Source organism: Peromyscus leucopus, chromosome 5 (genome assembly GCF_004664715.2).
Source record: "Peromyscus leucopus breed LL Stock chromosome 5, UCI_PerLeu_2.1, whole genome shotgun sequence".
NCBI lineage: Eukaryota > Metazoa > Chordata > Mammalia > Rodentia > Cricetidae > Peromyscus > Peromyscus leucopus.
In genome coordinates this window covers 47,006,495-47,029,869 of record NC_051067.1, presented here as the reverse complement: position 1 = coordinate 47,029,869, position 23,375 = coordinate 47,006,495, and positions in this window count along the sequence as shown.

The window sequence follows — 23,375 nt, the reverse complement described above, 5'->3', positions numbered from 1 at the left end:
GGCTCTAATAGCTCTGACCCCCAGACAACTTTATTTATTAACATACAATCAAAATAATATTTCAGTACAATTAGATTACCACCACAAGTATCGGTCATAATTTTGTCAACAGCCCTACTGTAATCATTTTTTCTCTGTTCAAATAGTGGTTCCCACACTTGAGTGTGTATTTAGATTACTCTTTGAAAATATAGGTGAATAACTATAATCGCTGGTTTGATGAACCAAAATGGTCAGAAAATAGAGCCTCATTTCTGAAGAAAAATACTTACATCTAGATTCTAAATTGACCAATGGTAAAGATCTAAATTTCTTGCCATCTTGGCACAAGTTAGATTCATCTAGGAAGAAGGAACCTCAATTAATAAGTGCCTTCATAAGCATGTTATGTAGGCAAGTCTATGGAGCATTTTCTTGATTAATGATTGATGTGGGAGTGTCCATAACACTGTGGATGGTACTATCACTGGGTAGATAGTCCAGGGTTACACAAGGGTTTCTATTGTTGTAATAAAACACCAAGATCAAGATAAATTTGGGGATAAAATGGTTTGTTGTATTTTACAGCTTGTAGTCCATCATTTAGAGAAACCAGGACCAGGACCTCATGTCAGGAACTGTAGACAAGAACTGATAACTTATTCAGATGCCATGGAGGAGTGCTGCTTTATTTGCTTGCTCCTCATGGAAAGGTTCTATCAAAACTATTTGTGTAATATTTTGAATTATAAATATGTGGTTTCTGGTCATATGAGGTTGAATAATCAGCTATGATTAACAATAGACCAGAATCACTGAGGTGAAACATTTGTTTTACTGGGACAATCAGTGATGCAAAATCTTCCAGGAAGTATTTCCTCCAGGGGGTGGGGGACGTCAGCACACAGAAGCTGTGGCCCAGAGAAACTAGGGACTACATCTCCAGCAGAGAGTCAAACCTGGGAAATGTGTAAAAGTCTCCTACCTATTACTGTCTTTGCAAATATGACAGCTACATGGTTAGAAATCATGGAGAGCAGCTGAGGCGTGACACTGTGAGAGGCCAGGAGAGGCCATTGGTAAACATCACTTATATTGTAGTATAAACCCCAGGACTGAAGGAGTAATGGAAAAACGCTGAAGCATGGCATCATTTGGTAGGATTGGAATCTCTAAATTAGGTAGCCGTTTTGAAGGTGAAGCCTCAGTTTTAGTGGACACTCCAAGAATTGAAAAGATCATGGAGAAAAACTGAGTCTTAGCACTGTGTGGCAAGATTGCAGTGCCTAAAGAGGTTTTGTGAATGTATACTCTCAGTTGTAGTAAAAACTCTAGGATTTTAGAGCACAGAAGATCATGAGTGAGTCCCAGAAACTGCACACTGAGTTTTCAATACTGTTATATTTTGGTTTTCCTATATTTTCTTAGCAACTGGTCTTTCTTACATTTTTGGTTGTGAGCCTACATTTAACAGCTGAGACATCTTTCCAGCCCAGCAATTGGTCTTTCTTTATGATAGCAATTTGGGAGTTTGATCTCAAAGTATATCCAATATGATGAAGGGGCTTTTGAACTTATTTCCTACAAAGTTTCAGAGAAAAGTACTTGGTTCTGAGATCTATCACTTTTTATATAAGAATAAATGTACCAACCAAGAGTATGAAAAAGAGCCAATTAGTTAGAGATACATTCTTGTAGCATGAATCCTAATTGGTCTTAATAATAAAAACCCAGAGCCAGATATCAGGGTAAATGCTGAAAGATCAAAGAGACAAAGGAGCCAGCCACAGCCACCCCTTCCCTTGACAACTCCTCTGTCTGAAAGGGGGTGAGCTTCTGTCTCCTCCCACCTTATATTCTGCTAAGCCATATCACTTCCTGTATCTACCTCCCTAGTGCTGGGATTAAAGACATATGCCTCCCAAGTACTGGGATCAAAGGCATGAGATCCCAAGTGCTGGAATTAAAGGTGTGTGGCACCACTGCCTGGTTTCTATAGTTAACTAATGGATAGCTCTGAGCTCTGCTCTCCAGGCAAGCTTTATTTGTTAGAGCATAAACAAAATATCACCACACATTCTCTCTCATATTCCTAATGTTGCAAAAGCAATTTGATTTCATTTCCTTTTACTCCATCAGATAGTTTTAATAAAATTTTTAATTATTTCATTTTTTTCAAAACTTCATCCCACTACAATGTGGTTAGGTTCTGTCTTTTGGACATCTCAGAAGCTTGGCTGAACTGCATTACTGAGTGATAGTCGCTAACCATCAATATCTACGAGGTTCCTCCGTCTTGACGCTATTCTGTGGCTTCCTTTGCTCTTCTCATACTTCAGCCTCCATCAAGCTCCAAGGACTGGTACTTCTGTTCAATTAATAATCATCAAATAGGTATCAGTTTCTCCATTGCTGTCTGTCATGTTGGCCTCCAAATCCACTGACACTAAAACCTTAGCAAAGTCAACACATTGGCAAAACTATTTATTTACTACATAGTACACAGGGAGAGAAGTCCCCCTCCTTCTTATTGTGTTGATCCCAGAATGGTGAGATTCAAGAACATTGTGGGTTATATTTGTTCTTTTCAAGAAATTTCAGTGATATAAGGAAGAATAATTTATTCAATGATTTTTATGAGGGTGAGAGGATACATCTGATGGAGCCTAAATTATGAGTTCAAACAACTGAGGCAAAGCTGTACTCAGAAATGCATTTTCTCATGATCAAGCCATTTTTGTGATCCTATCTTCCTTCATATTGAATCACCCAAAGATGTTCCCCAGATCCTATGACAGTGGATTTCCTGTAGGAGACCAGCTCCCACTTTTTTACGACAAGGAACTCTTGAGGAGAGAGGAATAAGAGATTGACGTAGAAATATAGATGTAGAAGGAGAGAGGAGAGAGAAACAGAAACACAGGATAGCCTCCAGAGGGCCTAGATCCTTATCCACTGGCCCCTTCTATCTCTTCTACAGGGCTATTTATAGGAATGCCAAGGGGTGAAGCAAAAGACCTCCCCCTAGCTCAGTCAAGTGCAGACCCTTCCCATCACCTAGTAACCACGCATGAGGTCAAGCAATCCTCTAATGCAGCCCTGCTGGGTGAAGCAAGCTCAGATCTCACTAGGAAACCTTTGTGGGCCTCCACAATTTCCAGCCACTCTTCCTGTCTAAACATACCTAAAGCTCATCCCCAGACTTGAACATCAGAGAAAGAAAAGATAGTGTTGGCAGTATGATGCAGGTCTGAAATGACTGGTCCAAATGGATATCTACACAATTATTGACCTCATTTTATGTCAGGAAATGGAAAAACATTTCCTATAAAATGTTAAATAATAAATACTTGGACTTTGCAGGCTATGATACTCTACATCAAAATTACTAAACTCTGCTATTGTAGACCCCAAAGAAGCCATGGACAATATGTAAATAAGTGGACTTGTCTGTGGTCTAGTAAGACCTTATTCATAAAAACAGGCCAGTTTTCATCTGCAGGCTGTGTTGTACCAACCTCTGTTTCATGTGATTTAAATATTTTGGGTTTTTCTTAAAGTGTAAATGAAATACTTATAATTCATTTTGCTGAAGCACATACTAAAAACATCATTTGCTTGGGTTTTGTAGCTTTTGTTTTGGGTCTTCCATTCAGATGTCAATGATTTATATTTAGGAGCTGCTGAAACATGCCTTTCTGGTCTCACATAGCAGTGAGCTTGCAAGCTTTTGATATGAAGAGTCTGGAAAATGTTTATTTAACGCAGTCATTTTGCCAAAGCTAAGTAGGTGTTTCTCAACCTCCCTCCCAAACACCAGAATTAAACACAGGAAAAGACAGTGAAGCTGCCTGGTTCTTTCAGTGCTCCTCTAATGCCTGGCAATTCCTTCAGCCCAAACATTCCTGAGTATAGAGTTAGACCAAGAGTATTTCATCTCTTCTTCCAGCAGCTAGCCAAAACTTTCCTATAAAAAGTTCCTCCTGTACAGCCCTCCTTTTCTTTTCCACTCCTAGCTCTAGTCTTTGGTAACTGTCTGCAAATCTATACATATGCATAATTAGCTTATGTTAATTAAATAAAAGCTATACAGAAGTGAATACACACATTATTGTGTCATTTAAGAGGATCTCAAGATGGAGGCACAGCTCATCTTCCTCACTAATATGCAATATAGCATGGGATGTACATGATGAGTCTGACATCACTCCTTGAATTTTGCCTGAATTTTCTCACCTGGGCACAATTCACCCCAAAAGTACTGAATTGGAATAATAAATGTCATTTACAAGATTCTGTTTACTATTACAGGGCAAAAACATGGGCTTATATGTAAACATATCTTCCTGGCTGCTCTGTCAGTGAAACCACAGGGAGATTTAAAGTGAAATTTGTCATTAGAAAGAGCTCTCCTGTGTGACAGATAGTTAATAAATGGAAATATAACTTTATCTATAAATTTTTATATCTCATGCATAAATATATAATTGTATTTATATAGAGATTTGTAACTATGTATATGTATATTTTCAGGCCACTAAATTAATCATGATAAATAACTTAGCTGGGGTGGTTTAAATGAGACTGGCTCTCATAGGCTCATACATTTGAATACTTGGTCCTCAGTTGATGGAACTATTTGGGAAGCATTAGGAAGTGTGGCCTTGTTGGAAAAGGTGTGTCACTGGGGTCGAGCTTTAAGGTTTCAAAAGACTTACACTATTTCCAGTGTCTGTCTATCTCTGTCTCTCTCTCTCTGTCTCTCTCTCTCTCTCTCTCTCTCTCTCTCTCTCTCTCTCTCTCTCTCTCTCTCTCTGACTTGTGGTTGTCTTAAGATGTGGCCTTTCTGTTACTGTTCCTCTGCTTCATGCCTGCCAGATCCCCCACTCCCATGGTAGTTGTGGAATCTAACCCTCTAAACCTGTAACCGCCAAATTAAATGCTTTTTTTCATAAGTTGCATTGGTCAAGGTGTTTTATCACAGCAACAGAAAAGTAACTAATGAAAGCTAGGAGTAGATTTATTTTCACAATATCAGTTTTTAACTTAATAATAAAAATATCATAAAATTGGGAACAAAAGAAGTAAAATTTATGAACAGAAACCCATAGAGAAATTACACCAAAAAGTAAAGTTTTCTTTTAACTTTTTCCAAATATCTATTTTGAAAGGGGGTTATAAGCAATAAAATTATTCACAAAAGTTCTCATCACAATTCTGCAGATTCCTCTTGTCTGAGGAATATGCTAGGAATGCCCTCTCCTCAAGATCCTTACCCTGTAGCTGTCCTGTCTGGGCTTGCTCACCTGATAACAGAGCTTCCCTAGTGTGAATGTGCAAGCTCCAACATAAAAGCACCTTCAAATCTGTTTACTTTGCTTTTTTGCACTCCTGGGAGTAGAAACACCACTTCTATACCTTGTGAAAACCCAGAGAAGTCATAGTGGGTGTGGCCTATATCCAGTAGAGTCTAAATGCATGGGAAGGACCACTACACCAATCACTTCCATCTGCAGATACATGCATTTTTTTTTTCTCTAAAGAAACCCAAGAACTCCAGTATGAAATACAAAGAAACGGGTTCAAGAAAACCATCACACTCTCTTGAATATGAGTCATTGTCATGGTGCCAGAGAGATGCTAAAGGAAAGAAACCAGTGGGGAAAGAAAGGGGAGTTAAGGGGAAAAGAACTGAAATATGGAGAAAGATGTAAGACAGTTAAGTCAGAGAGAGGAGACATTGTTTTGAACAGTTTGTGAAAGAAGAGTACCATTAAGGAAGAAATGGCCCTTGAAAAGTCCGGTAAATTATTTGACAAACAGAAAGGGACTATGAACACTAAAGAAAAATAAACATGAGAGAGGAAAAGAACAAACAAAAAACAAAGAAATCATTGAAAATATTGGACTAGAAAAAGGGAATCAGTAGAGGGAAGAGGCAAGAAATGGTGAGAGAAAAAGACAGCAATGGGAGAGAGACCCCATCCAGCCCCAGTTCAAGGTTAGACACTAGAGAGAACTTAGAAACATTATATTCAAACTGCTAGTGATGATGAGGAGAAGCTTTGATCCTGAAACTTATTCTCCTTCATTAGGCTATCTTAGTTGAAATCAAACCCACAAAGCAAATTCCCTCAAGACCACAGCATAATAAATAGGTCTTTGAGGTCTTTTCTGCAAGCTGTTAAATGAATAACCTCCCTTCTGTTTTATATTTCCTCCTAAAAGAGAATTAGAAAAAGGTGCTCCCAGCACACAAGCCGCAGTACAACTGATGAGAGCAAGGGGGATGGCCAGCTTCTGTGTTACCAGGTTCTGGGGATGTAACTAAAGTCCTTATACAACCATTCTGCAAATGACAATGGGCTGGAATCAAGGAACTCGACCTCCTATAGATGTAGCATAAAATAAGGAGTAAGAAAAATCATAGGCAATGTACTTTAACTGAGGCACCAGAAGAATCCTATATTTAACAGCTGAACTCATTATTCAAAGAATGTCTTTTCATCTTCTAAACACTGATTGTAATAGGAGACAAGTTACCCTTCTATGATGACCCAGTAAAATCAGGCCCACTACACAGCCAGGAATATTTGGCACAAATTTCATAATGTATGAAGTTGCACAGACAATATATGGAACATGAGTCCTACAGAACCTAGAAGCCATGAAAGGAGTGAGATGAGTTCCTGAGACAGAAAATGTAGAGTAGATTTTGATTGAATCAGGCAATATGGCCAAAAAAACATTAAACATGCAGGGGCAAACAAGAGTGGCTGTTTCATTACAATTGTACCTTTAGAATCCCTTCTGAAACCCTGGATTTGACCTTTGTTCTGAAATTAGGCCTACACTAGGATCTCTGGACCTTCTTGTTCTTTGTTAGAGTAAGCATAACACCAAAAAATAAGATAGGTATCTATCTTCAGGGTCTGGATGAGAAGAGGGATTTGTATATTTCTAGCCAATACCCTACTTCTTGATATATTGGCCCAGCTCTGTTAAAGGCAGTACCACCATGACTAATAGAACAGACTAACCCCCACCAGGGCACCTTTTCCTTAGCTGCATGGTGTGCTGCGAGGTCAGTTCTGCTTCTTTTCCTTTTGAGACCTTGAATGCTCTCCCTCTAATCTTCCATTTTCCTGAGTAGCTCCTTGAGAGCTACTATTATTTTTCCAAGATAAAACAGGCTTCAGGAAAGGAAGGTCCATGTATGGATGAGTACATTAGCTAATGTACTCATTAGCTATTTTGCTTCTTGTTATGGTGTTATTTTTGCTCAGGAAAGCATGCTATTGAAGGGTAATTGATGAACATTACTATACTTGAAGACTTTGGTTTTGTAGCTGGAATTCTGAATACTAAATCTTAATCCTACTGGGAAAAAATAAGTAAATAGTCATGTTTAATAAATAAAGTATACTTTTTCAGAAAAAAATGGATGGATTAAAAATAATCAAGCCTTATGAAATTTTAAGGACAATGGATGGAAATGATATTTGTTGAATCCAGTATGGTGGCTAATTTTATGTTAACTTGACACAAGCTAGACTCATTTGGAAAAAGGGACTCATGATTGAGAAAATGCATCCATAAGATTCATCTGTAGACAAGCCTGTATGGTATTTTCCTAATTAGTGATTATTACAGGAGGGTCCAGCCTATTGTGGGTGGTGCCATCCCTGGGAAGGTAGTCCTGAATGGTATAAGAAAGTAGGCTGAGCAGCCCATGAGGAGCCAGCCATTAATCAGCAGTCCTTTGAGGCCTCTGTTTCAGTTCTGTCTCCAGGTTGCAGCCCTAACTTCCCTGGATGATGGACTACCAAATGTAAGATAAACTAAACCCTTTCTTCTCCAAGTTGATTTTGGTCATGGTGGTTTACCAGGGCAATAGAAACCCTAACTGAGACAAAAATCAGTACCAGAAGTCGAATACTGTTGTGACAGACTTGACTATGTACTTTGGGGTTGGATTGTGAAAGGACCTTGGAACTCTAGGCTAGAAAACCCACTGAGTTCTTGGATTTAGTGAGTTACCATGGGAACTTAAATTATGTTGAGAGCAATGAAGATGATGGAGGCCTGACTTGTGAAGTCCAGAAGGAAGTTAGTTTGAGTATCCCCCAAAGACTACCAGGGTCTTTCAACATTTTGAATTAAGAATACATGGATGATAATTAGTTGAGGCTAAAGCATCACTTGTGATTGGGAAGATACCAGCATCATTGAGGTGCAATCTTTTGGGAATATTTCCTCAGGGTCAGCACACAGAACTGTGGTCCAGAGGAAAAGAAAGCTGTACCTCACGCTGGCAGCCAAATTTGGTGGTGTAAGAGTCTACCAGGTGATATGGTTTTTAAGTCATAAAGGGGTCATGGAGAATAGTTAAGGCTTGGTACTGTGTAGCTGTGGGGGAAGGGCCTATGGAGCCAGGTGCTAGTAAAGCTGGCCCAAGGAAAGTGTAGAGGGTGGAACCCAAGCTGTTTACAAAAACTATGATTGGAGCTTCAGGTTAAGAAAGATGATGTCAGTACATGATTCCCTCATAGACAACACTGTAAATACTGTAGACAGGCGTGCGACTGGGTAACCTTTAAGCTGATCGGCCCAATAGGGCATTTGTCACCACCACCCCTCCGGTCTCCTTTTCTTTATGCTTTAAAAGGAGCTTGTTGTTTTTAAACAAATGAGTCCTTGCCTGACTTGGTTCCCCGTTGTGTCTGATTTTTTCCAGGGGATGAGGGGCGCTGGGGAACAGGCAAACAGCGCACGTACCTTTCCTCGGTTCCAGGTCTCCCTTCTTGGGGAACCTAAGTTCCCGGTGGGGCAGGACCCCACAAAAAGCAGGCTTCAAATCAATGAAGAGAGACTGGGAGAGGCTATTGGTGAAGGTACAACCTGGTTGCATCAGAGACTCCCACATTTTAGACATGCCAATACCACTGGGCAACTGCCCAAGATGGCAGTAACCATGGAACAGAGCCAGTCTAAACCTAGGAGGCAAGCTGCTTGTGCTGTGAATGGCAGAGCCAGAGAAATGCAACTGCATAAGCACTTTGGAGCCCAAAAAGATTGTGAGTGGATCTTAGACATTGGACACTGAGTCATTGAACCTTAGTTTAGATTTGATTTGACTGTGCTTGTGCACTCTCTTGAACTAAGTGTGTAACTTTTTTTTTACAGGTCCACAGTTAAGAGCCAGTATAATTTTATCTACTTTGGATATTTGAGAGAAACTTTGGGTATTTCAGAAAAACTTCAAATATTTTGGAGAGGTTTTGAAGTTTTAGAGAGCTTGAATGTTTTAGAGACAATTTTAAAGTGTGTGCATTTTTAAAGATGATGGGACTTTTAAAGTTGGAGAGTTTTATTTTATGATATTAATATTAATAAAAGATCTTGGGGATAAGCAATATAGAAAAGGTTATTGTTTAATAGTGTGATATTGACATGCCATATTTTCAAGGACTCAATTATGTTGGTTAGTTTTATGTCAACTTGACACAAGCTAGAGTCATTTTGAAAATGTACTCTCAATTGAGAAAATGCCTTCATAAGTTGGCCTGTAGGCAAGTCTGTAGTGAATTTTCTTAATTAGTGATTGATGTGGGAATACCCAGTCAGTAAGCAGCATTTTTTTATACCCTCTGTTTCAGCTCCTACCTCTGACTTTCCTGGATTATAGGCAACAAGCTGTAAAATTAAATAAACTCTTGCCCCTCCAAATTGATTTTGGTCATGGTGTTTTACCAAAGCAATAGAAACCTTAACCACAACACCCAGACTTAGAATGACAGAAGCTCTACTCCCATATGTGCATCCAGCCTTGAAATTTTATTTATTTTATTTTTAATTAAGAAATAATTATATAATTTCCCTTTATCTCCTCTATCCAATCCCTTCCATGTCCCCACTCCCTCTGAAATTCATGGCCCCATTTTTTAAAGTTATTGTTGTTACACACACACACACACACACACACACACACACACACACACACTTAAATGAATAAATATATAAATACAACCTGTGGTATCCATTTAGTGTTACTTGCATGCATGTCTTAGGATAACCAATTAGGAGACTCATCCCATGGGAAAGACTACTTTGCACACTCTCAGCAGTCTTCGATTGCTTGTAGTTATTCATCTAGATGTTTGACTTCAGGGGATTTTCCCCATCAACACTAGTATATCAACTACTGTTGTCATTGTTCAGGCCTTATTTAAGTAGCCACATTGTTGAGATTTCATGGATGTAGCTTCCTTGTCACACCTAGAAAACATAATCTTGCATCAGAGGCCTTGGGCCTGTAGCTCTTACAATCTGTTTCTTCTTCTATGATGTTCCCTGAGTCAGGCATAGGAGTTGTGTTGTAGGTGTATCATTTGGGATGGGCGCTCCACAGGCAGTTTTTTCTATGCATTTGACCAGTATTGGCTCTCTGTAATGGTCTCTGTATGCTGCAAAAGAAGATTTTTTTGATGCAGGATTATAGCTACACTTATCTGTGAGTATAAAGATGTGTATACTTTTAGGATACTGTTAAGAATTTTATTGGTTTAGGAAACTGGTGGTAGTTGGTTCTCTTCTAAGATCCATGTCTTAGTTAGGGTTACTATTAAGGGAAGAAAACACCATGACCAAATAATAATTTGGGGAGGAAAGAGTTTATTTGACTTACTCTTCTACATAGCTGTTCATCAGCAAAAAAAAGTCAGAGCAGGAACTCAAACAGCACAGGATCCTGGAGGCAGGAGAAGATGCAGAGGCCATGAAGGAGTTACTGGCTTTCTTATTATGGCTTGCTCAGCCTGCTTTCTCATAGAACCCAGACCCACCAGCCCAAGAATGGCACTACCCACAATGGCCTGGGCTCTCCCCTATCAATCACTAAAAATGAAAATGCCTTATAGTCAAATCTTATAGAGGTATTTTCTCAATTGAGGTTCCCTCCTTTCAGGTAACTTTAGTTTTTTGGGTTGTTGTGTTTTGTTTTGTTTTGTTTTGTTTTCAAGTTGACATAAAACTAGCCAGACCTCATTAATCCATGACCTCATTAATCAAAGGTAGTTGGATAGGTTTACAGTAGCAGGCATGATTTTCTTCCTGTTCAGTGGGCCTTAAATCCAATTAGACAATATTTGGTTACAACTAAGAAAAAAGTGCCACTATTACATCTTTAGGTGTACCTTGCAGGACTTGTAATTGTTCTTCATAGGTATCGCATCTGACTATGGTCATTGAATGCTTTCTTCTCTACACAGCTTGCACAGCACTTTTCAGCACTATGAGAACCAGTCCTCAGAGAGGAGGCTTTAGGCTCAGATCCTGTTGGAATCCCCAAAGTCCTGTGTTCAAAGTGCATGGCATCTTCAGAAATACGTACTAATTTTCAACTTCTGGTGGGCAGCCAAGGGCAACAGCAATAGCTTATATTGTTTGGGGAGTCTCTTGGACTCCCCTGACCAACAACTCAAAAAAAAAGACAAGAAAGTAGGTAAGGAGTGGGTTGGAAAGGAGAAAGGAGTGGGCAAGCGTGGGAGAGAGATAAGAGAAGCTAATAAGGGTAGGGAGTTGAATGTGATCATAATATGTGATTACATGTATGGAATTGTCAAAATTCAAAAACTTATTAATAGTTAAAAACAGAAAAATACTGACTCAAGATCTTACCAGTGTTTGTTTAGAAAACACTCAAAGAATATTTATACTCATTTGGTTTAAGTCTCACAGAATCAGATAATGATTTTAAACATTTTAAGGATGGAAAGAAATTTGTCATCATGCAGCCACAACATATAACAGGTAGAAAAGTATGGCTGACTGTATTTTCCCACTAATGAGGGGTATCCCTGGGTGAAGAGAGTTTTTCTTCAATAGGGTTCTGAGTAGAGATTAGATTAAAATACCAGGTGAAGAGAGAATTTATACTGAAAGTTCTTTCTAACCCAGGAAAAGATTCTACTCTGATGGTATACACATTTAGAGCTCATGGACATATGATTTTAGATCTGAAAAATATTTCATACTTTAACACAAAATATCAAGCTGGAAAGTTTGAAGATGATTGAAGTGTATATTTTGCTTAAATAAGTAGAATTTTTATAATTTTAAGGGAAAGGGGTGTTTTCTATTGGGATGGTTACTTTTCATTTAGAATATTTAAAAATAATTTTCTTTAAATAACAGGCTCCAAACACATTACATTAAAATAATCTTAGTGTTTCAGAACACATCAGTTTTGCACAGAGAGCGCTCAAAGCTGACTGGCACTGTGCAAAGTTCATTTATTTTTCGACTACAGCAAAGCCATAAAGAAACAAAGGTCATCATTTTACCACATTTGTTCCCAGAGTTTTTCCTGCCTCATCTCCTGAAGTGTTTATCTCCGAGTTGCCTGTTCTGGAGCTACTCCTCCAGTTGGTATGCCACAAATTATACCAAGTGATGTAAAGATTAACAATAGACTGTTGGAGAGAGACTTTAGATGATATGTGAGCTGCCTTTGAGTACAGTCACTATTTTGTGATATTTTTGTGTTGCTATCACAAAGTTTCTAATGATGGAAAATATATAGAAGGGAGGTTTATTTGAATTATGACTCATGTGACTATAAATTCCAGACCACATGGCAACACCACCTGCTGTGCCACAACATTGAAAAGAAGCACAAATGGAGCTTGCCTTGCACAGAAATGTCACACGTACATGAAGAGAAGGAAGGTACTGGAGAGGGACCATGCTCAGCTTTTGATACGACTCAGTCTCTCGGGAACTGATTCAGTCCCCATGACCTGACACAAAACCGAGAGAGCACTAACTCAGTCATGAAGATACAGGCCCATGATTAATTACTGTTCACTGAGATTCCGCTCTTCAACCCTGCCATGTCACACTGCAGGAAACTTCCAGCACACAATTCTTTAGTGGACAATCCACAGCCAAACTACAGCATGAACTGGCTGGCTTCGTGCACTTTCTGCATTCACAAAGACACTAACAGTCTTTCTGGGTACTCTTTTATTTTTTTATCTCTACAGTGCTCTAGCTTGTAAGTGTCCGTAAATATAAAAAAGAATAAAAAAAAGACCAAGTCAGTTAAGCTATATCAATAAATAATTTCTATATCCAGCAGAAAAGCCTTTCCTTCTGGCCTTGATGCCTCAGATCTTCCTCAGCCAGTTCTCTCCTATCTCATCTGTTTATTCCCATTTCCTAGAATCCTATGGGAAAAAAATCATTTTCTAATTTCTGGAAAAAGCATTTCACTAGACTATTAATGCTTTCCATTTTAATAGTGTATCTTATCTCAGAAAATATTTGCATTTTGAAATGTATTTCAGTGTCTTAATCAGAATACTAAGCAATATGTTAATTTTAAGAATCTTGTCAAAACTTAGGGAGATATTAAATCTTAGAGGAAGCCACCCACACTTAGTGCTACTCTAATTTATGGTTCCTAAGACAATTAGGAAATTTTTAACTTGTGCTGGGAAAAAAAGATTCAAAATTTAAATTCTAGATACAGCTGATGGGAGCTAATGAGTAAAGGCTCTGCTCTGGATCCAATGTTCACCACTGAGTTAACTCTCGAGATTTTTAACTTTTGACATTATCATTGGGCTGTGATTTTTTTAAAAAAAATTGATTATTTGCCGTAGGAAGTTCTACTAGAATTTGACACACATAACTTGTTTGACTCACTGGGCTTTGTAAAAGCCTTAAAGAGAAACATGGTATATCTGAAATATGCTGGAAGCTTTTAGTTACTCATTGTGTTAATTTTCTCACGGCTGTGACCAAATTACTTGACTAAAAGACACTTAAGGGCAGAAGGGTGGCTTTGGGTTTCTGTTTTTAGAAGGGATAATATTCATCATGGCGGACAGGGTGGCAGGAGCATGAGGCAGCAGGTTACACTGTCTTGACAGTCAAAAAAACAGAGGTGACAGGAACTGGAGCCAGGCTGGGAAACATCAGGGTCTCCTCCAGTGACTGACTTCCTCCAGCAAGCCTCCACCTCCCTGACCATCCAAAAGCCACAGAGTCAGGCATGTGCCTATGCAAGATAGTTCACAGTTAAACAGTACCAGTCACCATAATGAAACTGGAAAAGATGTTGACCGGGGAGTTGACACCCAGAGTGACCGAGGACAAGCACTAGGGAGAGCTGAACTATTGGAGAGTAAGCTTTCCTTATTTTACTTGTAAAGCATTCCTTTCCCCACAACTGATTGGCTCCTCTTGTTTACAGAATCTTGAGCCTCTTTTTTAAAGGCAACATAATTTTACTTTGTTTCTTAGCATAAAGGAAGTTCACAGATGGTATCCCTAATGTATCATTTAGCCACCAAAAACCGGATGTGCTCTGCAGTCTGAGACTTCAGCTTCTGTAGTGTATTATTTTAAAGAAGGCAGCAGAGTCTATTTTACCACAATTAAAACATAGCAAGCTATTTGCTTTCCAAAGGTAACCATATTTTCCTAAACAAATGTAGATTATTGCCCATTTAATTTATGACTTGGAGTAACTTACTGCCTGGATGTATTCATTGAAAGAATCTGGCATTTTCATGTTAAAATATACAGTAATTTTGGTTTGAATTGGGCATTTCTTTAATCTAATCATCTTTCATTTTTATATCAACAATATTGATTGATACTATATATTTATTTTAAAAACTCCCATTTCCTAACTTCCTATGAAATTACCTGTTAAAGGCCCAGGAAAAACATCAACAGTCACACACAACAACAGAGAAAACCAGAACTTACAAACAGTCACTGACAGAACTGGAAGGGAATTTCAGTAATTACAAGGCTGACATGAGTGGCTTGAAGCGAGAGAGAATGTATCAGGAAACTGCCCAAGTCAGGATGCAGTGGCATCATTGTAAGAAAAGGAGTATGCTCTAACATAGGCAACCCGAGGCACAGGAAAAGAAGAACCAGCTCCAGCCAGAGACTTTAAGGAAGAGATAAGTCTGTGCAACAGCAGCAATAGGTTGTGAATAAGAAGAATGTTTGGCAGATATTCACTCAATAAAGTAGTTTAAAAATGAACACATTATCTACTTATTCCTAAAAAAATGTGTAGTTTGCAGATAAGGGAAGTTTTGTTTTTGTTCTTCTTTGCCTTGAGAAAAGCCATGAAATTGGCCCAAGCACAAAGCATCATATGTGTGTGTATATGTATATTCATATGTTATTTATATAATTATATATATAATCCTATATCACACACACACACACACACACACACACACACACACACACACACACACACACACAAATATTACAAGGTTCATGGAAATACTTCTGAACATACACCCAAAAGATTCTAATTCAGATACAGCAGAAGCACCTGCATATCCATGTTTACTATGACATTGCACAAGAGTCAAGTTATGGATCAGTCTAGAAGTTCATCAACAGATGAATAGATAAAGAAAATGTGGTATACACACACAAATCAGTTTTATTCTGCAGTAAGAAAAAGCTAATTCATGGCAATGGAAGAATTTTCAACAAGAGCCTTAGCAAGATTCCAGGGCAAATCACATGCCTTTGTTGATCACGTGTGACACCTCATTGTCTCAGCAGCCATTTTCAAGCAATCATTTGTTCTAATGCAGATGAGCTGCAACACTGAACAAAGCAGACCAATGCATTCTCCTCTTATTTTCTCTCACCATCCTTCTTCCCCATTCTACCCACACTGTGAACTTCCACTACCATCACTATATATTCACACCAGTTAACATGTCTCTGACCTGTCTTACACGTTTTAGGATGCATCCCTTCCTCCAACTCCTAATGATTCTGACTCACGAGACTGAAAGGAAAACATCTGGGTTCAGACTTTGATCTATGGGAAATGGATTTTCTTCTCTGATTATGGAACATTCTCCCTGACCTTAAACCCTATACCCTAGTTCTCCCTCCTGGCTTCCCCTGTAGCATGTTGTTGTTTATCATTTGGAGGCAACTTGTAGCCTGATGCTTCCTTGTTCCCTGGTAGGACTAGCCCCAGACAGTACTTTTTCTATGGCAAGCAACCCTTAAAACAGTGGAAGTCTATGTGACTGATGGCCTAAACTCAGGGCTAAGCAAAACAGAGTACCAGAAGAAGATTCTAGTTGGCCTCACTCTTTATGGCTAAAGGGGCTCTACCAGTTTTTGACCCAAAGTGCTATAGAAACCTAGTATTCTGCAGAGGGTAATAGGAGAAAAAGGAAGCAAATTGGTAACTGCACATATAACCCCAAAATAAGCATTCCACGAGGTATAACTAGCTGGAAACTGGACAGTGGGTAGATAGATAATAGTTTAAACTGAAAAATAGACTTGAAACCAATTCAGAGAGATAAAGAGAGTTAGTTTGTATCTAATAGAATCAAACCAATCAGAAAGAAATTTCAATTTTAAATATCCACACACCAAATATAAGCCCATCTAATTTCATAAAGTAAACACTAAAAGATTTAAAATCACAGATTAACCCCAACCCCAACACAGTAACACTGAATGGCTTCAATACCCCACTTTCACCATTGTATAAATCAACTGCTCTGTAAATAAATAAACACTAGAATTAAGTAGCATCATAGATCAAAAGGACCTAACAGACACCTATAGAATATTCCACCCAAATACTAAAGAATAAACATTATTGTCAGCACCTCATGGAACTTTCTCTAAAATAGACTACATAGTAGGACACAAAGCAAGTCTCAACAAATATAGGAAAATTGAAACATTATGTATTCTATCTGAATACACTGGAATAAAGCTATAAATCAACAGGAAAAGAAAACTACAGAAAATGTAAAAGTCATGGGTATTAAACAACATACTCTTGGATGATGAATGGGTTATCTGAGAAATGTAGAAGAAAATTTGCAAGTTCCTATAGTTAAATAATACCAAAACACAGCATATCCAAATGTATGGGCTACAATGGAGGTAGTCCAAAGAGAAAAGTTTATAAGAGTAAAAAATTAAAGAGATATCAAACAACATAATGATGAACCTTAAGACACTGGAAAAGCATTCAAAACCCATACCTCAAAATAATAGACAGAGAGAAATAACAAAGATCAGGGCAGAAATTAATGATATAGAAATAAATGAATCAATTAAACAAAAAATTGTTTATTTGAAAAAAAATGCCAAACCCTTGGTCAGATTACTCAAAGGAAAAAAAAAGGCACAGATTAATAAAACTAGAGTTGAAGAGGGAGATACTATAACAGATACTGAAAAAATTCATATAACCATGAGGAAATAATTTTAAAATATATATTCCACTAACTTAGAACATTGGAAAGAAATGATTAGATTTATAGATTCATGTAGCCTACCAAAATTAAAACAGATTAAGTAAATAATTTAAACAGACCTATAACCATCAATGAGATAAAAGCAGTGATTTTAAATCTCCCAACTGAAAACAGCCTAAGGTTTGATGGATTCAGCTCAGAATTGTACAAGGCATTCAAAGAACTAACAAAACTACACAAATTAGAAATGGGAAGAACACTTCCAAACTTTTCACAAAGCCAGTATTATACAATAGCACATAGACACATAAATTCTTAATAAATTACTTGTTAACTATATTCAAGAACCCATCAAATAGATCATTCACTATGACCAAGTAAATGTCACCCTAAACATGCAGGGATTGGAAATATATACATGCAGAAGTCACATGATCTTTTCAATTGATGAAGAAAAGGCCTTTGACAAAATCCTCCTTAAAAATTCTGGATGGTCTGCATAACTGAGACAGTTGTATAGCTTGATCTGCTTCAGGGTTCCCCTGGCAGAAGGATCAGGATTCATCCCTAGTGCTGGTTTTTTGGAGCCCACTACCAATGGTGGGATACCTTGCACATCCTTGAGGCAGGGGGAGGGACTTGGACCTGCCTCAACCTAATGTACTAGGCTCTGCTGACCTTGGGGGAATGGGGGGGTGGGTTGTGGGAAGAGGTTGGAGGGGCAAAAGAAAGGAAGAGGGGGATCTGTGATTGGTATTAAAAAATAAAAAGTTTTTTAATAATAAAAATAAGATAACTTAAAAAATTCTGGATGGTTAGAAAATTGGAGGTAAAAAAGGAGAAAAATAAAATCAAATAGCATGCATGAAACAAATCACAAATAAGTTACTCAATTCCACATAAATAGTAATTATACAAAATGTAATTAGATAAGACAAATTTTGCTTAAAAGAAATATCTCAAATAGATAATAATTAATCAAAAGACAAGTTTGGTAACAGCACTCCTTCCCATCACTTATAATGAACATATGATTTTTCTTCTTCCTTCAGGAGGGAATTCTTTGATTTAGAGGAAATGACTACACAACAAGTTTATATATGTCAAGGCATGTCTATTTTTCTTTAAAATAAATTTCTAATCATGCTTTTGCCTTAAAATTCAATGTTATATAATTTTCAAACAACCCATGCCAGTTTCTACCACTAGTATTTGTATTCCATATCTTCAATTTTACCCTTTCCATTTAAAGCACATCTATTAAGACTACCAGGTTTGGTATGGACATATTAAAAGCTGAAAAATAAAGGTTTTCATCCTTTGAACAGAAAATATGCTGAGGGTAAAAGGACAACATTTTGTGAGATCTCACAATATGACAGAACAAATGACTATTCTAAAGAGAGATGAGCACCTAACCCCTTTCCTTCTATCAATATAAGTTCTTATCTTGGGCTCTTGTTACAAAAGTGATATTAACAAGACAAAAACAAATAGACATGCCTTGACATACACAAGCCTGGTGTGTAGCCATTTCCTCTGAATCAAAGCATTCCCTCCTGAAGGAAGAAGAGAAAGGCACGCACTGTTCATCATAAGTGATGGGAAGAAATGCTGTCACTAAACTTGTTCTTTGATTCATTTTATCCATTTGAAATATTTCCTTTAAGTAGAATTGGCCTCATCTTTATTTGAGTGGATGGACAATTTGGGATAAGTTATTTCAGTCTTAAATTTGTATGCCTATAATGACATAGAGTTGTCAAAAGACAAAATTACACTAATTTAAAGTTCTTAACTGGTTCTATTTGTCATTCTAGAATTACTCAATGCTTCATTCCATAAAATGGAATGAGTGTTCTGATGAGAAGATACTGGTTTTATAGAGAGAAGGGCTAAGTGAAACACAAGACACTCATCAAAAGTAAGTCATTTATTTCAAAGTTATTTTCCTTGTAAGGCAGGGACAGAGAAGCAAAACAGCAGAAAAGTAACTTGCTGGTACACATATATAATTAAAATAGAACTTTATTATCATTCTGCCTGAAAGTGACCTGTTTGGGAAATGTGGCTGTTCCTCTCTCCTGACTTCTTGAAAGGTTGGCTGACATGAACCTATCTAGTTCAGGTTGACAACATGAAGTTGAGTATAACTGACCTGCATTATTTTGTCTGCTAAGATCTGGTACAGGAACAAAACCCAACTATGGTCTCTTTAATTTTCAGTTGATCCATTCAAAATATATGAGGCAAAAGTTGAGGAATGTAAGAGCAAAAATAACCAAGTCCACAATCTAGATGGGGATTTTAGCATAGCTCTATCTTGAAAAGTTTAAGAAAAATGTATCAATAAAGATTTAAAAAAATTTAAACAACCCAAGCAGCAGACTCATCCTGACATGTATACAATACTACACTAATGGCTTCAAATATATATTCTTTTAATATGTATATGAGATTTGAAATATAAAATCCTGTCTAGACAAACTGCAAATGAGTGAATATTTGCAATGACAGCCCTAGAAAGCAAACACCAGAATACCTGAAGCAGTTGGGCAGTAGACAAAAGAGCCTGGTAAAAGAATGCAAGTGTCGAGAGGATACTCACAGCACCTATCTCATTCCATTTTGTGTTGCAGTAACAGAGTGGTTTAAAAGGGGCTCATAATTCTGAAGGCTGAGATGACCATGAGCATAGCTGCAGCGTTTTGTCAGCTTTTGGAGAGGACTCATGCTGCTTCCATTTGAGGTGGAAAGCAGAGTGACAGAGGCAAAGCACAAGGGACAGACGCACTTTGTAAATAATCTTCACTTATAATTGTTCCGTCTCCTGAGAATGAGAACTCACCCAGTTCCTCAAGAGTTAACCTAGTCCCTTGAGAAAGTCCAAAATCATATTAGCAATATAACCACTTCTTAGTGCCTCTACCACTGCTTCTAAACATACTCAGCCACCATACTGCTGCACATTGCACTGGAAATCCTACTTAATCATGAGTTTAAAGGGGGAAATGACATTCAAACTGCTACAGCACCTCAGCATCTATTAATATCTACTATCTCCAATTTAATCTGGAAATACAATGCAGAAAATTTGTTTTACATATTAAATCAAGCAGGAGTCGTAAAATCTATGTAACAATGTAAATATTTCAAAAACTAATAAATGCAGTCCTGAAGTAAAACACCAGAGCTGTAACATTAGCAGACAGCAAGATTCCACATAAAGCTAGGTAATAAGTGACTATAATCAAATAATAAAAGATAATCTCCCCAGCACTCAGAGGCAGAGGCAGATTTATCTCTGTGAGTTTGAGGCCAGCCTGGTCTACAGAGCAATTTCCAGGACAGGCTCCAAAAGCTACACAGAGAAACCCTGTCTTGAAAAACAAAAAACAAACAAACAAACAAAAAAAGATACAGTCTCAAACAAACATGTATGGTGTCTGATTAATAGCATGCATAAGGTACAATTTCTCCAATAAATAGTATTGAATTTATTGGTTATCTATAAGGGAAAATGTTAACTCTCAGCTTAAAAGACATAAAACTAACAAAATTTGATTCCAGATGCATACTGACTGAACTGTAAAAGTCAAGCAATGAAGATTCTACAAGAAAATATTTCAGAATATATTAATAAATAGCATGTGGAAATATCTTTAAGCAAAATGGAAAACATTAGTTATAAGGAAAATTATTGATTAATTGGACTTCGCTAAAATTGAAAATTCTACTCATCAATGGCATCATTATGGTTAAAAATGTAAGTCCCAAGATGCACAGTATATTTGAAACTCCTATGTTGACAAAGGACATTGCCAAGAAACAGAGGAGTTTTCTCCAATGAGCATATGAGAACTATTTGTTTTACAAAGGAAATAGTAAAGTGGCATATTAAGCAAGCATATTTCGAAGGAAAACACTCACATTGCCAAATGCAATTTATACTAGATTTCACTTGCCATTAGGGAAAAAAAATAAAGCCACAATGAAAACTAATAAAAGTAGCTGTCTTAAAAGCTGACTGTAAAGGACATATTCGTAAGGACATAGGCAATAAATATTTAGATATAATCAATGGCAGTGTGATTTGGCACTACAACTACTCTAGTAAATTTAATGAACACACAAATGCCAAATAATGCAGGTAATAGATGCCCACAAATAGAAAGAAATATATCTCCAAATGTGTAAGAGCATCAGAAGACATAAACAAGAATATATATGTCTTAGTTAGAGTTTCTATTGCTATGAAGAGACACCATGACCACAGCAAGTCTTATAAAGGAAAAGAGTTAACTGGGATGGCTTGTTCACAGTTCAGAGGTTCAGTTCATTAGCAACATGGTGGGACATGGTTGCATGCAGGCAGACATAGTGCTAGAGAAGTAGCTGAGAGTCCTACATCTTGTAGGCAACTGGAAGTGGTCTGGGACACTGGTGGTATCTTGAGCATATATGAGACCTCAAAGCCCACCTCCAAAGTGACAAACTTCCTCCAACAAGACCACACCTACTCCAACAAGCCCACACCTCCTAATAATCCCATTCCCTTTGTGCTTATGGGGACAAATTACATTCAAACTATCACAATGTGTAATAACATTCGTTTATTTTGTCTTCCTTTTTGTTGTTTGAGAATTTCACATATGCATATAACATGTTTGGAACAAATACACTCCTTCCCTATCCACTACCTCTGGCTGTTACAATTTTTCTCAGCCCCTCTTCTGTATGATCCCTGAAACTTTGGAGAAGGGATGTAATGTGAATCTTCCATTTAGAGCTGGTCACACTATAGTCTCTTACTTTCTGCATGCTGATCAATTGTAGTTCTCTGTGTTAATTACCAATTAACAGCAAATAGAAGATTCTCTGATTAGGGTTGAAAGATATACTAATATACCGGTATATCTATATATTATTAGGAGTTGGTTTAATACTTTTACCATTTACAGAATAGTAGGTTCTTCCTTAGGGCCTGGACCTGTATAGACACAGGTTCTTGGCCCAGTTAACAGTGTCAAGTATGGGTTCCCTCTCATGGAATGGGCCTGAAATCCAATCAGAAAGTGGTTGCTTGCTTCCATAACATTCATGCCACTATTGCATCAGTAGAGATATCTTGTTGGGCTAGTCACATAGATAGATGATAGAATTCACAGCACAGTGGGACTGTTGATTGCTTTTCTCCTCTGGCAGCATCTATAGCACCTTCCAGCACCTTGAAAGATAGGCAGTAGGAATGAAGTTTCCGGGTTAGTACCAGCCGATATGAAAGATGGGAGGGCAATGTAAAGGAGTGAGTGTGGGGAGGGATAACAACACTTAAAGACCTTTTAAAGATCACATGGGAACTTACTACTGTAGCTAGTGACTTCTCCAGTCCCGCTGAGCCCGCAGCCACTCAAACCCAAGTAAACACACAGAGACTTATATTACTTATAAACTGTATGGCTGCGGCAAGCTTTTTACTATCTAGTTTTTATATCATAAATTAACCCATTTCTTTCATCTATAAGTTGCCACGTGGCTTGTGGCTTACCAGTACTTTACATCTTACTTATGGCAGCGGCAGCTGGCAGCATCTCCTGACTCAGCCTTCCACTTCCCAGCTTTCTCCTCTCTGCTTATCCCACCTATACTATACTTCCTGCCTGGCTACTGGTGAATCAACATTTTATTTATCAATCAATCAGAGCAACACATTCACAGCAGGATACAGAAAGATATCTCCAGCATGCTACTGTAGAAGATTGATAAAAAAAAATGCATACTTACATATTAAAATAGTAGGAAAAATCCCCTTCCTAGATATTATAGGTTATCAAATAAAAAGTCAAGGCCAATGCATGTAATGGGTTACATGTTTGGAGTTGGTGGTCAGTGGTGCCCCACAGAACTCTAAGCATTACAGACTGTTACCATTGCTCTTGATTAACTTCCAGAACTTGACTGTAAGACCCTATTGCAGAAGACATCACATACTTGCGTCATAGAACATGAGCCAGTCATTATTTCTAATACTAAAAGACTGAGAACAATGTATGTGTCCATAAAAAAATAAATAAATGTATTATGGTATAGCCACATAAAAGAATAGTA